This window comes from Camelus dromedarius, chromosome 22 (genome assembly GCF_036321535.1).
Source record: "Camelus dromedarius isolate mCamDro1 chromosome 22, mCamDro1.pat, whole genome shotgun sequence".
NCBI lineage: Eukaryota > Metazoa > Chordata > Mammalia > Artiodactyla > Camelidae > Camelus > Camelus dromedarius.
Genome location: NC_087457.1, coordinates 8,967,311 through 8,978,613, shown reverse-complemented (window position 1 = coordinate 8,978,613; position 11,303 = coordinate 8,967,311). Strand labels below are relative to the sequence as shown.

Genomic DNA, 11,303 nt, shown 5'->3' with positions numbered 1-11,303 from the left:
CCAACTTAAAATTTATATGGAATCTCAACAGACCCCAACATCCAAAACAATCTTAAAGAAAAGAACAAAAGTGGAAGTTCCCACACTTCCTGATTTCAAAACTTACCACAAAACGTTAGAGTTTTCCTCATTAGCATAGAGCTAAACCCATAAAATTTTTAAAAGAAAACATAGGATAAAATCTTGACTGAATCTGGTGAGGAGTTTTTGGATATGACGACAAAAGCACTGGCAACAGAAGAAAAAATAGATAAACTGGACTTCATCAAAATTTAAAACTTTTGTGCAGCCAAGGACACAATTGAAAGTAAAAAGACAACCCACACAGCAGGAGAAAATATTTGCAAATCTTGTATTTGATAAGAGATTAGTATCCAGAATATATAAAGAGCTCCCACAACTCAACAACAACAACAACAAAAAAACAAACAAACAGCTGAGTTCACAAATGGGTAAAGGACTTGGATAGACATTTCTTCAAGGAAGGTATGTGATGGCCAATAAATGCACGAAAAGATGCGCAACATCACTGTCATTTGGAAAATGCAAACCCAAATCACAATGAGTGATTGTGACTATCACAATAGGATGACTGTTATTCAAAAACAAAAAAGGAAAATAGCAAGATTGGCCAGGAAATGGAAAAATTGGAACGCTTGTGCATTGTGGTGGGAATTTAAAATGAAGATGCTGCGGAAAGCATTTTAGGAGTTTCTCAAAAAGTTAAACATAGAATTATCATATGATCTAGCAAATCCACTCCCAGGTATATACCTAAGAGAATTGAAAGCAGAGACTAACACAGATACAGATACCTGTACACCCATGTTCATAGCAGCACTATTCACTATACCAAAGGTAAAACCATCTTTTGTGTCCACCAGCAGATGAGCAGATAAACAAAATTGTGGTCTATACGTACATTGATTTATTATTCAACCATAAAAAGCATGCAATTGTGCCGTTACTGCATGGATGAACCTCAAAAACATTATGCTAAGTGAAATAAGTCAGACACCAAGGGGCAAATATTTTATGAGTTTTATGTTATATGCATTCAAAGAAATCTTAGACAACCAGTAAAAAGATGATCTGATATCATACAATAAAAGCGACATCAGAGAACCTAGAGTATCAAGAAAAAATTTATGAAAATTTATGAAATTCAAAACTGTTCAGACACTACAGTTGTAAATACATACGTTTTAAAATGTCTATATGTGGAAGGAAAGAAGGGATCGGAAATTAACATTCCAAATGTTACTCAAAACATGGTTGCGTTTCATGCATGTCAGTTCTTCCCACGGGCTGGTACATTGTGATGGTGACTCCTGGGCAGTGGAATTGTGGGTAATTCACATATTGTTATTCTTAGATTCTTATATATTATTTTTTGCTGGTCTGTTTGCTTGAATTTCAAAGAAGTACATGTTACTTATATAAATTTTAAAGGCTTTTTAAGTTTTTAAAAACTATTTAACACATCTTTAACAGGATTTTTACCAATCTGAATATAGTACTGTTGTAAAATTCACTCTGAGACAATTTACTGAATCTTATTCACTTTGATATGTTGATAGTAGTCAAGCTAAGTGTCCTGGAAATTGAGATCTACACTTTTTACACTATGACTTCAGCCAAGTTTTACATCCTTAAACTAAACATGCGTAAGTGTATTACCTGTGTATTTTTAAAAACTTTTTCCACTTAAAAAAATTTTTTTCCCCTTAACAGAGGCACTGGAGATTGAACCCAGGACCTCATGCACACCAAGCATGTGCTCTACCCCTGAGCTATACCTCCCACCCTCATTACCTGTGTAATTTTTTTAAATAATTTAAAAGTAAACTTGAAGAAAATACAAAAACTGCTTTGTTCTCAGACCATCATTAGGGCACACAAAACTCAGGCTAAAAAGTTAATTCAGTAACTGCTCAACTAGTAACCTCAAACAGATTCATAGCCTTTAGGATGGAGATTACTGTATTTGGAAGGTAGTTCAGAGAAAGAGAAAACCCAGTTATTTCTTCAGTTTGTTGTCTTGGTAACTAAGACAGCTGTGTGAGCTGTTTTCTATTATTTTCCACTCCTGTCCCAGAAAGAATATTTTCAAATGGGAAAACAGATGTGTCGGGGGTATAATTAATCTCCCCGAAAATGGCCCATTAAAATAACGTCAGTGGACAATAAAAATGAATCCAAACAAAAGAACTAGAAAAAAATCCAAGCTGAAAGCTAGCGAGTCTTACACATTTGGTTCCCTTTATTGAGTAATATGAAAGATATTGCGACAGGCCAAAAATCTCCAACAGCTGGAACCTGAGGGGGCCCAAGCAAGCTTGCTCAGAAATCGATCGGAGTGGGAAAAAGCTTCCTGGGGCCAAAATCACTCATACGAAGGAATAAAACTCCCACTGGCAAGAGCTGCAAAGAGGAAGGTGGATGACTTCATGGGCTAAATCCTTCTAACTGGAGTCTGAGTTCAACAGCCACGTGCAAAATGAAAAGTCAGTTCAACCAGAAGTAACTCTATTAAGAAAACAAACCTTTGCTGACTGTGCTTCAATAAAGATATATTTTAAAAAAAGGAAAGAAAACAAACCTCTGGACAACTGTATGCAACTGACACAACACACAGGAAGGCATGTACCTGTGTTTAGCTTCTACAATAGATCAGTTACAACCAACCACGCAGACTCCACTAATGTCTGTGAAGCGGAAATTAAAGCAGAGAGAGAATGCTCTCAGTTGGGTTTGATTTTTGGCTTCTTCCAAGTCAGCTGGACTGGCTGCAATTGGAAATGTTAACAACTTTTTTTATTTTTACTAGACTTGGGAGTGTACAAAATAGCAGGGATCTTGTTTTCTACATTTTTTTTTTTTTTTTTTTTTTACTCTCCACAATTACCCAGCACAGATGGATGAGTCCTCTTTTAGTGAATCAATAAACCAGCTGGGGAAATGTCAGCAATCTCAGCAACTGAAAGAGAGAGAGAGCCTCAGACTCAAGCAAATAGATAAAAGAAGCAACACTATTATCTGGGTAGGCTAGCTTCAAAATAATCAAGTTAAAAAAAAAAAACCCTCAGGCCATCCTAAGAACCACCTTTTTTGAGTTACCCTCTTACCTAGGAAGAAAAAACTTTGAGTTTAATTATAGGCTTAAAAACATCATTTAAAAATAAAGTTTCCCAAAAGATATTAACTAGACTTATTGTGGTGATCATTTTGCAATACATACAGATATCAAATCATTACCTTGTACTCCTGAAACCAACATGGTGGTGTACATCAATTACACTTCAATAAAGAAAATAGATTAATTTAAAAAAACAAAGTTTCTAATTATCTTTCTTATTACAAATTATTCTCATTGGCCTCCCTTCCTAAAGAAGAAAGAGAGGAGTTAGAGTAATTCGGCAACATTTAAGAATGAAAGCATACATTTAAGAATGTATCTAAAAGAACATCTGAAAAGGGATATTTACAAAGATATTTAGCAAACCATTATTTATATTTTAAAAAACTAGAAACAATTACACGTCCAATAATAATGAACTTATTAACTAATTCAAGGAATACTAAGTAGCCATAAAAAGTAGAAGACTTAATGGTGTTGAAAATGTTAATAAGATGCTGTTTTGTAAAAAGCAAATTTCACAGCAGCGTCTAGTGCCATACTTTTGTTTCCTTTTAAATATTTTTATTGTTCGATATTACATGCACAAGAACCGTATACGAAAGAAATAGGTAGAGATGATTTATCCCAAAGTGCATACCTTGTAATCACCACGTGGTCCAGAAATAGAACTATTCGAGCATCCCATAGTGTCCTCTGCCACCTCCCAGTCTCCACCCCTCCCTCCTCCTGAAATGAACCACAGCCTGGATATGAGTGTAATCATGCCCTTACTTTTCTTTATAGTTTGACCACTTGTGCGCATTATCAGTGAATGCTTTGGTTTAGTTTCGTCTGTTGTCAAACTTCTTGTGAGAGGGATTTCATGGTGTGGGCACTTCGTGTCTGGCCTCTTCCACTCCCTGAGGCTGGAGAGAGTGGCCGTTTTTCAGTGCTGTGTATCAGGATGCGGATAGCCCAAGTACTTGCATGAAGAGACCACAATTTATTTATTCATTCTGCTCTTACAGGACATTTTGGGCTATTATGGATAATGCTCCTACAAACACGTTTCTATATACCTTTTACTGCATAGGAACACACACTCAGTTGAGAAAATATTTAGGGCTGGGATTGCTAAGGCAACGATACTAGACGACGTCAGTTTTCCTAATTGCCTGCAACCAATTGACTCTCTCATCAGCAGCGTGGGTGAGAGCTTCTACTGTTCCCCATCCTTTATAACCCTGGTCAGTGTCCATCTTTCTTGATCTCAGTAGTGGTATGACGATAGAGCAGTATCTTATGATTTTAATTTGCATTATCCTTATTTCTAATTGATTTCTTGGCCTCTTGGACACAGTCTTTTATGAAGAGCCTCTTCTAACCTCTTGCCCACCTTTTTTCTATTGGATTATTCACTTTTTCTTTAAAATAATAGAATATGAGTGGGGAAAATTTTAATAACAGATCGTGGTAGTAACAGTAATTTCCGAGTGATTTATATTTTTCTTCCGTGTACTTTTCTGCACTTCCTAATTTTCTATAATGATTATGGATTATTTGCACAAGATTAATTGTTTCTTAATTCTCATGAATACAGACAATGGGTTTTACAAAAGGTACTCTCTAGGGAATAAAGTTTGAATGTTTAGCTGTTAAATGTATGGGATGTTTGGATGATTTATACTAATGAGTCTCAAACTATTCCAAGATGTTCTAGAACTAAAATTGAGTAATCGTGTCCTCTTACAATTTGCAATGGTTTCATTTATTTTGTTGAACGCCTTGCCACCAAATTTAATACATCCAGTTATCAACCCATATACACATCAATGAATTAATAAATTATTAATGTGCCAAACAGGATCCAGCAGGAACAAAATTATGAGAGACGCTTGTGCCAAAATTAGGAAATCATACTCTTATATCAAGAAAAATTTCTGCTTTCACTCCCATCAGAACTCCTATTAGTGTAGCGGCTTCCAAAATAAAAGTATTTGCATCTTGACAAATCCCACGTTAAAAGTTCTCAGTTTTCTCATGCTCTGAAAAATTAATAGTAAAATATTAATTGACTAACAACGGATCCCAATAGTGTGTTGCATTGGAAAGAACTAAAACACGATGCTTGACCTCAAAGAGCATGCCATCTAATCGGAGCAATCAATCAAGCCCTTATGAAAATAACAAAATGGATGATGATGTAAAAATGATGTAAGGAATCAAGGAAAATTGATTTAAAATTAGGATGAAGCCTTAAGAGGATGCCTAGCACGAGAGGAGCACGACTTTGGGTAAAGAGTCCTCATTCCTGGGACCCTGCCTGAGTACGCTGTCCTGTGATAGACGTTACCACACGACAATATAAGAATCTGACCTAAATTTATGCTACCCTTTTTTAACTGTTATTATAGTGGAAATCAGATGGTTTGGGATGGTCTCTAAGCTCAACTCCCCAAGATCTCAATTCTTCTTCTAGTGCTTTGCTATGCTCTTTATTTTATTTACACACACAAATGTGCTTCCTTTTGGCCAAGATACCAAATACGCCTTTGCATGATTTGGAATGTAACTTGAGGGAGACCTTAAAGCGTGTATAAGAATTAATTTCCAGCTATCACTCTCAATAATTTTAAATTCCTCCCAGCAACCTGCAGTCAGTTTTTATAACTATTAAATCAAAATGTTGACACTGAGAATTTAAGATGAACGGTGCCAGGATGCGAGACTAAATAAGCCTGGATGGCAGGAAAGATGGTAGTGTAGGAAGTGTTAGGAATTTGTCTCTCCCTCTGGGCAAAGTGGTTTTGGCAAAATCTGTCTTATGTAATTAGTTTAGAATTTCATAGTCGATTCCAAGGCTTGCAGCTTGCAAGGGAGGACGAGCTGGTAAATTGTGGTTAATTTTGGTCAATTTCAGCCTAGTGCAGTGGTGGCTATGCGTTCCTCCCACTCCCAGCCCTGTGGCAGCCAGCTGTACCAGCGTTCCTAGAGCCGCTTGCAGGAGCCAGAGTGGCAATAAGGACTTTGTTCATCAAGTATCAGCGCTCCGTGTTCTGATCACCAATAGCTGCCTCTGCTCAGGGAGGGGCAGATGCAGGGGCAGACACAGAGGCAGACACAGAGGCCTGCGGCCAGCTGCATTTCCCAGCACCATTGTTTCATGCTTCTCCACGTGTAGCAGCTTTCAGGGGATTTAAAGAGACAGTGGCTATTTTATTCCCTACATTTCCCCCTTTTTCCCCTTTTGGAAGCCAGACATTTAAGGATGAGTTACACATACAGGGAAATTTAGAAAGTCACCACTCATGCCCAACATGAAGGCTAAGAAAAGACCTGAGAAGACCTTAAGTTTACATGCTTCAAGCTGATCCCTGACACAGAGATATCTATAGAAAATGTTTCTTTAAAAAGAACAAGATAATCCTAAAACTTACATGGAACCACAAAAGACTTTGAATAGCCAGAGCAACCTTGAGAAAGAGATACAAAGCTAGAGGCATCACACTTCCTGATATCAAACTATATCACAAAGCTGTAGTAATAAAACACTATGATATTGGCATAGAAACAGATACACAGATCAATGGAACAGAATAGCGAGCTCAGAAACAAACCCATGCATATATGGTCAATTAACCTGCAAAATTTACAATGAGGAAAGGACAGCCTCTTCAATGAATGTGCTGGGGAGACTGGTCAGTCACATGCAAAAGAATAAAACTGGACCACTATCTTATACCAGACATAAAACTAACAAAAAATGGATTGAAGACTTGACCATAAGATCTGAAACCATAAAACTCCTAGAAGAAAACATAAGCAGTAAGCTCCTTGAAATCTGTCTTTGTGATGATTTTTTTTTTTGGATTTGACACTAAAGCAAAGGCAACAAAAGCAAAAATAAACAAGTGGAACTATATCAAACTAAAAAGTTTCTGCACAGCAAAGGAAACCATCAACAAAATGCAAAGGCAACGTACTGAATGGAAGAAAATATTTGCAAACATATACTCGATAAGGGGTTAATATCCAAAATGTATGAGAAACTCAGACAACCCAATCTGATTAAAAATGGGCAGAAGAAGTGAATAGACATTTTTCCAGAGAGGACATGCGGATGGCCAATAGGTACGTGAAAAGTTGCTCAACATCACTAATCATCAGGGAAATACAAATCAAGACCACAATGAGATACCACCTCATACCTGTTAGAATGGCTAGTATCAAAAAGACAAGAGATAACAAGTGTTGATGAGGATGTGGAGAAAAGGGAACCCTTGTGCACTGTTGGTGGGAATGTAAACTGGTGCAGTCACTCTGGAAACAGAATGGAGGTTCCTCTTAAAATTAAAAATAGACCCACCATATGATCCAGCAATCCCACTTCTGAGAATTTATCCTAAGGAAACAAAAACACTAACTCCTCAAAAAGATATTTTCAACTCCATGTTCATTGCACCATTATTTACAATGGCCAAGACATGGAAATAATCTAAGTGGCCATCAATGTTTGAACAGATAAACAAAATGTGGTACATATACAATGGAATATTATTCAGCCATAAAAAAGAAGGAATCTTGCCATTTGTGGCAACATGGATGGACCTTGAGGGTATTATGCTAAGTGAAATAAGTCAGACAGAGAAAGACAAGTACTGTATGATCTCACTTATATGTGGAATCTAAAATAAAAATAGGAAAGCTGAACTCATAGACAAAGAGAACAAACTGATGGTTGTCAGGTATGTGTGGAGAGGGGCAGAATGGTGATGGGGGACAAAAGGTACAAACTTCCAGTTATACAACAAATTAGTCCTAGGGATGTAATTTGCAGCATGGTGACTATAATTAATGATACTGTATCCAATATTTGAAAGTTGCTCAGAAAGTTGTCTTATAAGTTTTCATCACAAGAAGAAACACTGTAGGTATGTGTGGTGATGTATGTTAACCAGTCTTACTGGGGTGATCAGTCACAATATATTCACGTATCAAGTCATTACGTTGTACACTGACACTAATACAGTTGACCCTTGACCAGCATGGATTTGAACTGCCTGGGTCCACCTACAGGGGGATATTTTCAATAGTAATTACTACAGTACTACATGATCTGTGGTTCGTTGATTCCAAGGATGCAGAACCAAAGATGTAGAGGAAAGACTATAAGTTGCACACGGATTTGTGACTGTGGAAAGAGTGGGTGCCCTTAACCCTGCCTTGAGGTGGAGCTTCAAGGATCAACTGTATAAAATTATATATCAATTATATCTCAATTTTTTTAAAAAGGGCCAAACAGCAAAACTTAGGGAAGGGGGAAATCTGATTTCCAGAGTTATCACATTGTACGATTTACTTGTCCAGTTTTCAATTAAAAAAATCACAAGGCACACAAAGAAACAAAAAAGTATGACACATCCGAAGAAAAAATAAATAAAAACTACCCCTGAGGGAGACTTAATATAAGAAGTGGGATTTATTTCAAACTGAAAACAATTTTTCTTGATGATGAAATAAATGGTCATAGTGATTTTCTAAAGTAACTTCAGGTTCTGGCCGTGATGGAATAGTTCAAATTGCATTTATATTCCCAGTTTAAACAACTAAAAAACTAGAAAACATATAAAAGAACTGTCTTTAGGCACTGGGAAGAATATAGCAGAGGGCTGTGGGCTTGGGAGAAAGGAAACACCCTATAGGTGAACTCCAGATCCACTAGACTTCTTCTCCAGGGTTATTTTTCAAAAAATTAGTGCAGGAAAATGGAAGCCAAGCAGGAAGCAATCTCACTGGGAAACAAAACAACAACAACAACAACAACAACAACAATAACAATAACAAAACAGATTGGAATTCAGAGCTGCTAAGGCAGCTGAAATTTGGGGAGCAGTTATCTGAAAGGAAGGAGCTACAGAGAAGGAATCCCAAAAATCTGCACTGAGGTTCCCCTGGCATTCTTTTACTGATGCGAAGCTATGTATGTGAAGGATGAAGCTCTGAAAAGCCTAGCAGAGAAAAACTACTGAGGGACTGAAAGCTGAGAAGGACTATAAGGGATTTCACAGCGCTGGGGCGACACTGACCCAACCAGAAGGAAGAGACGCTGGTCAATGTCCTTGCCTTCCAGTTAAGACGCCAGAATGCCCACTTCGTGATAGTCAAGATCTTGCCCTAGAATTGAGGGCAAAATTGAAATAGACCAACCTTTAAAACGCCAAGAACTAAGCCTTAATAAGATCGAAGTGGTCCACCTTCATTTCGATCTCCAGGAAAATAAAATTCAAAACTCTTTTGAAGGAAATGAAACGATCCAGAACCCCTAAAACCAATCATTAAGTGTCCAGCATACAGTCAAAAATTACTAGAAATGCAAAGAAAGAAAAATGCGATCTAGAGTAAAAAGTAGAAACTGTCAATAGAAACACACAACAAAGATGCTTCAAACACAAAAATAATAATATGTAAAAGAGTCTAGAATTAAGTATGGATATAATGGAAAAAATGAAAAGGAATTTTTAAGAGAGTTATAAAAATTTATATATATAATTTCCAAATGGAAACTCTAAAACTGAAGAAAAAACAAACCAAGAACTGGAATCAGATATTCACTGGATGAGATTAACTGAAGATTGAACACAACAGAAGAGAGGATTAATAAACTTGAAGACAGCTCAAAATAAATCATTAAACTAAAACATAAAGAGTCAAATATTAGGAGGGAGAAAAAGAACAAAACCTCAATGACCTGTGGGACAGTGTCCTACGTCTAACATGTGTAGTTAGAGTTTCAGAAGGAAGGAGATGGAAAATGATGTGGAAATACTATTTAAAGAAATTTTCATCAAAATTCCAAAGTTAATCAGACAGAACTCCATGGAAGGGAAAATCAGTGAACCCCAACCAGTTCCTGTGTCCTTCAACATCCCCTGAGGGTTCTCTTAAATTCTGTCCACGCTGCTGTAAATAACCCTTTCATTAGACCTTTCAGAAATCCATTTGAGTGTGTTTTCTCTCTCTTGGGACCCTGCCCAAGAGAGTAAATGGTCTAAAGAGTAATTTCAGAAAATAGACTGTCGGGGTGGAATTCTGGGGTTCCCACATGCCCTCTACCAGAGGGACATGGAGCCCTGGAAACCCAGAGCACGCCCTGGCATCAGGACCACTCAAAGTAAGGCCCGCCATGGCACGGGGTGGAGTATAGAGGGGAAAGACTTGGAAAATCACTTGATGACTGTCACAATAGCAAGTAGATTGGCAGCTCTGAAAAAGGTAAACTTGGTGTCTTGAACTTTCAGCTCAAGGCACTGGTTGAAATCAGAACGCAACTATGTTCCTTGGCTTGTAGACTCTTCAGCCCACCTCTGCCTTCGTGTTCACGTGCTGTGCTCGCTGTGTGTGCGCCTCTGCGTCCACACTTCCCCACTGCACTGGGACACCAAGCATGTTGAATTAGGGCCCAAGCTACTGACCTTAAGTGGAAGACTTGATTGTCTTTATAAAGACCCTATTTTCAAATAAAGTTACATTCTGTGGTACTGGGGCTAAGATTTCAACATATCTGTTTTGGTCTTTGACAGCCTTCTCATCAAGCGTTAGGGTCTCTGTCCCTCTCTCCCGTGTCTTCTCAGGCTTATAACTGCTTCCACAAATAGAGTGTGGCAGAAGTGATGCCCTAAGACTTCCGAGGCTGAGTCATCAAACCCCACGTAGCTGACACCTACTTCTCTTGGAATTTCCGTCTGGGGGAAGTCAGCCACCATGCAAGAAATCCAACTGTCGTAAAACCACCATCCTGAGAGGTCCCATGCAGGCCATCAGTCAACAGCTGTGGCTGAATGACCAGCTCACAGACAGCATTAAATACCACCCTGAGACTCAGCCGTCTGGGACATCGAGCCCAGTTGCGTCTTCAGGTGACAGCAGCTTCAGCCAACGTCTGATTACAATCACATGAGAGGTCCCAAGGGAGACCTTCTAAGCCAGAAATGTCTTGAATTTCTGACTCACACTTTGGTGAGCAAAATAAAATGGTTGATGGTTGCCAGTTTCCATCACTTTAACGGAGATAATTTTTAGGCAATAATTGTAGCAAGAACCTACTAGCCTATGATGGATAGACTTGACGTGATTCATCAGATTGTAATGAAAATTCAACTACAAGATTCAGAACACCACAAAC

At 37.9% G+C, this 11,303-nt stretch overlaps 1 non-coding gene across 1 annotated transcript; it reads right to left on the bottom strand.

The window, feature by feature from the left end:
• Positions 1 to 1,731: 1,731 nt before the first annotated feature.
• TRNAT-GGU (transfer RNA threonine (anticodon GGU)) lies at positions 1,732 to 1,803 on the bottom strand. Its single transcript has one exon. It is a non-coding gene; the product is annotated as a tRNA-Thr (tRNA).
• Between the last annotated feature and the right edge of the window lie 9,500 nt (positions 1,804 to 11,303).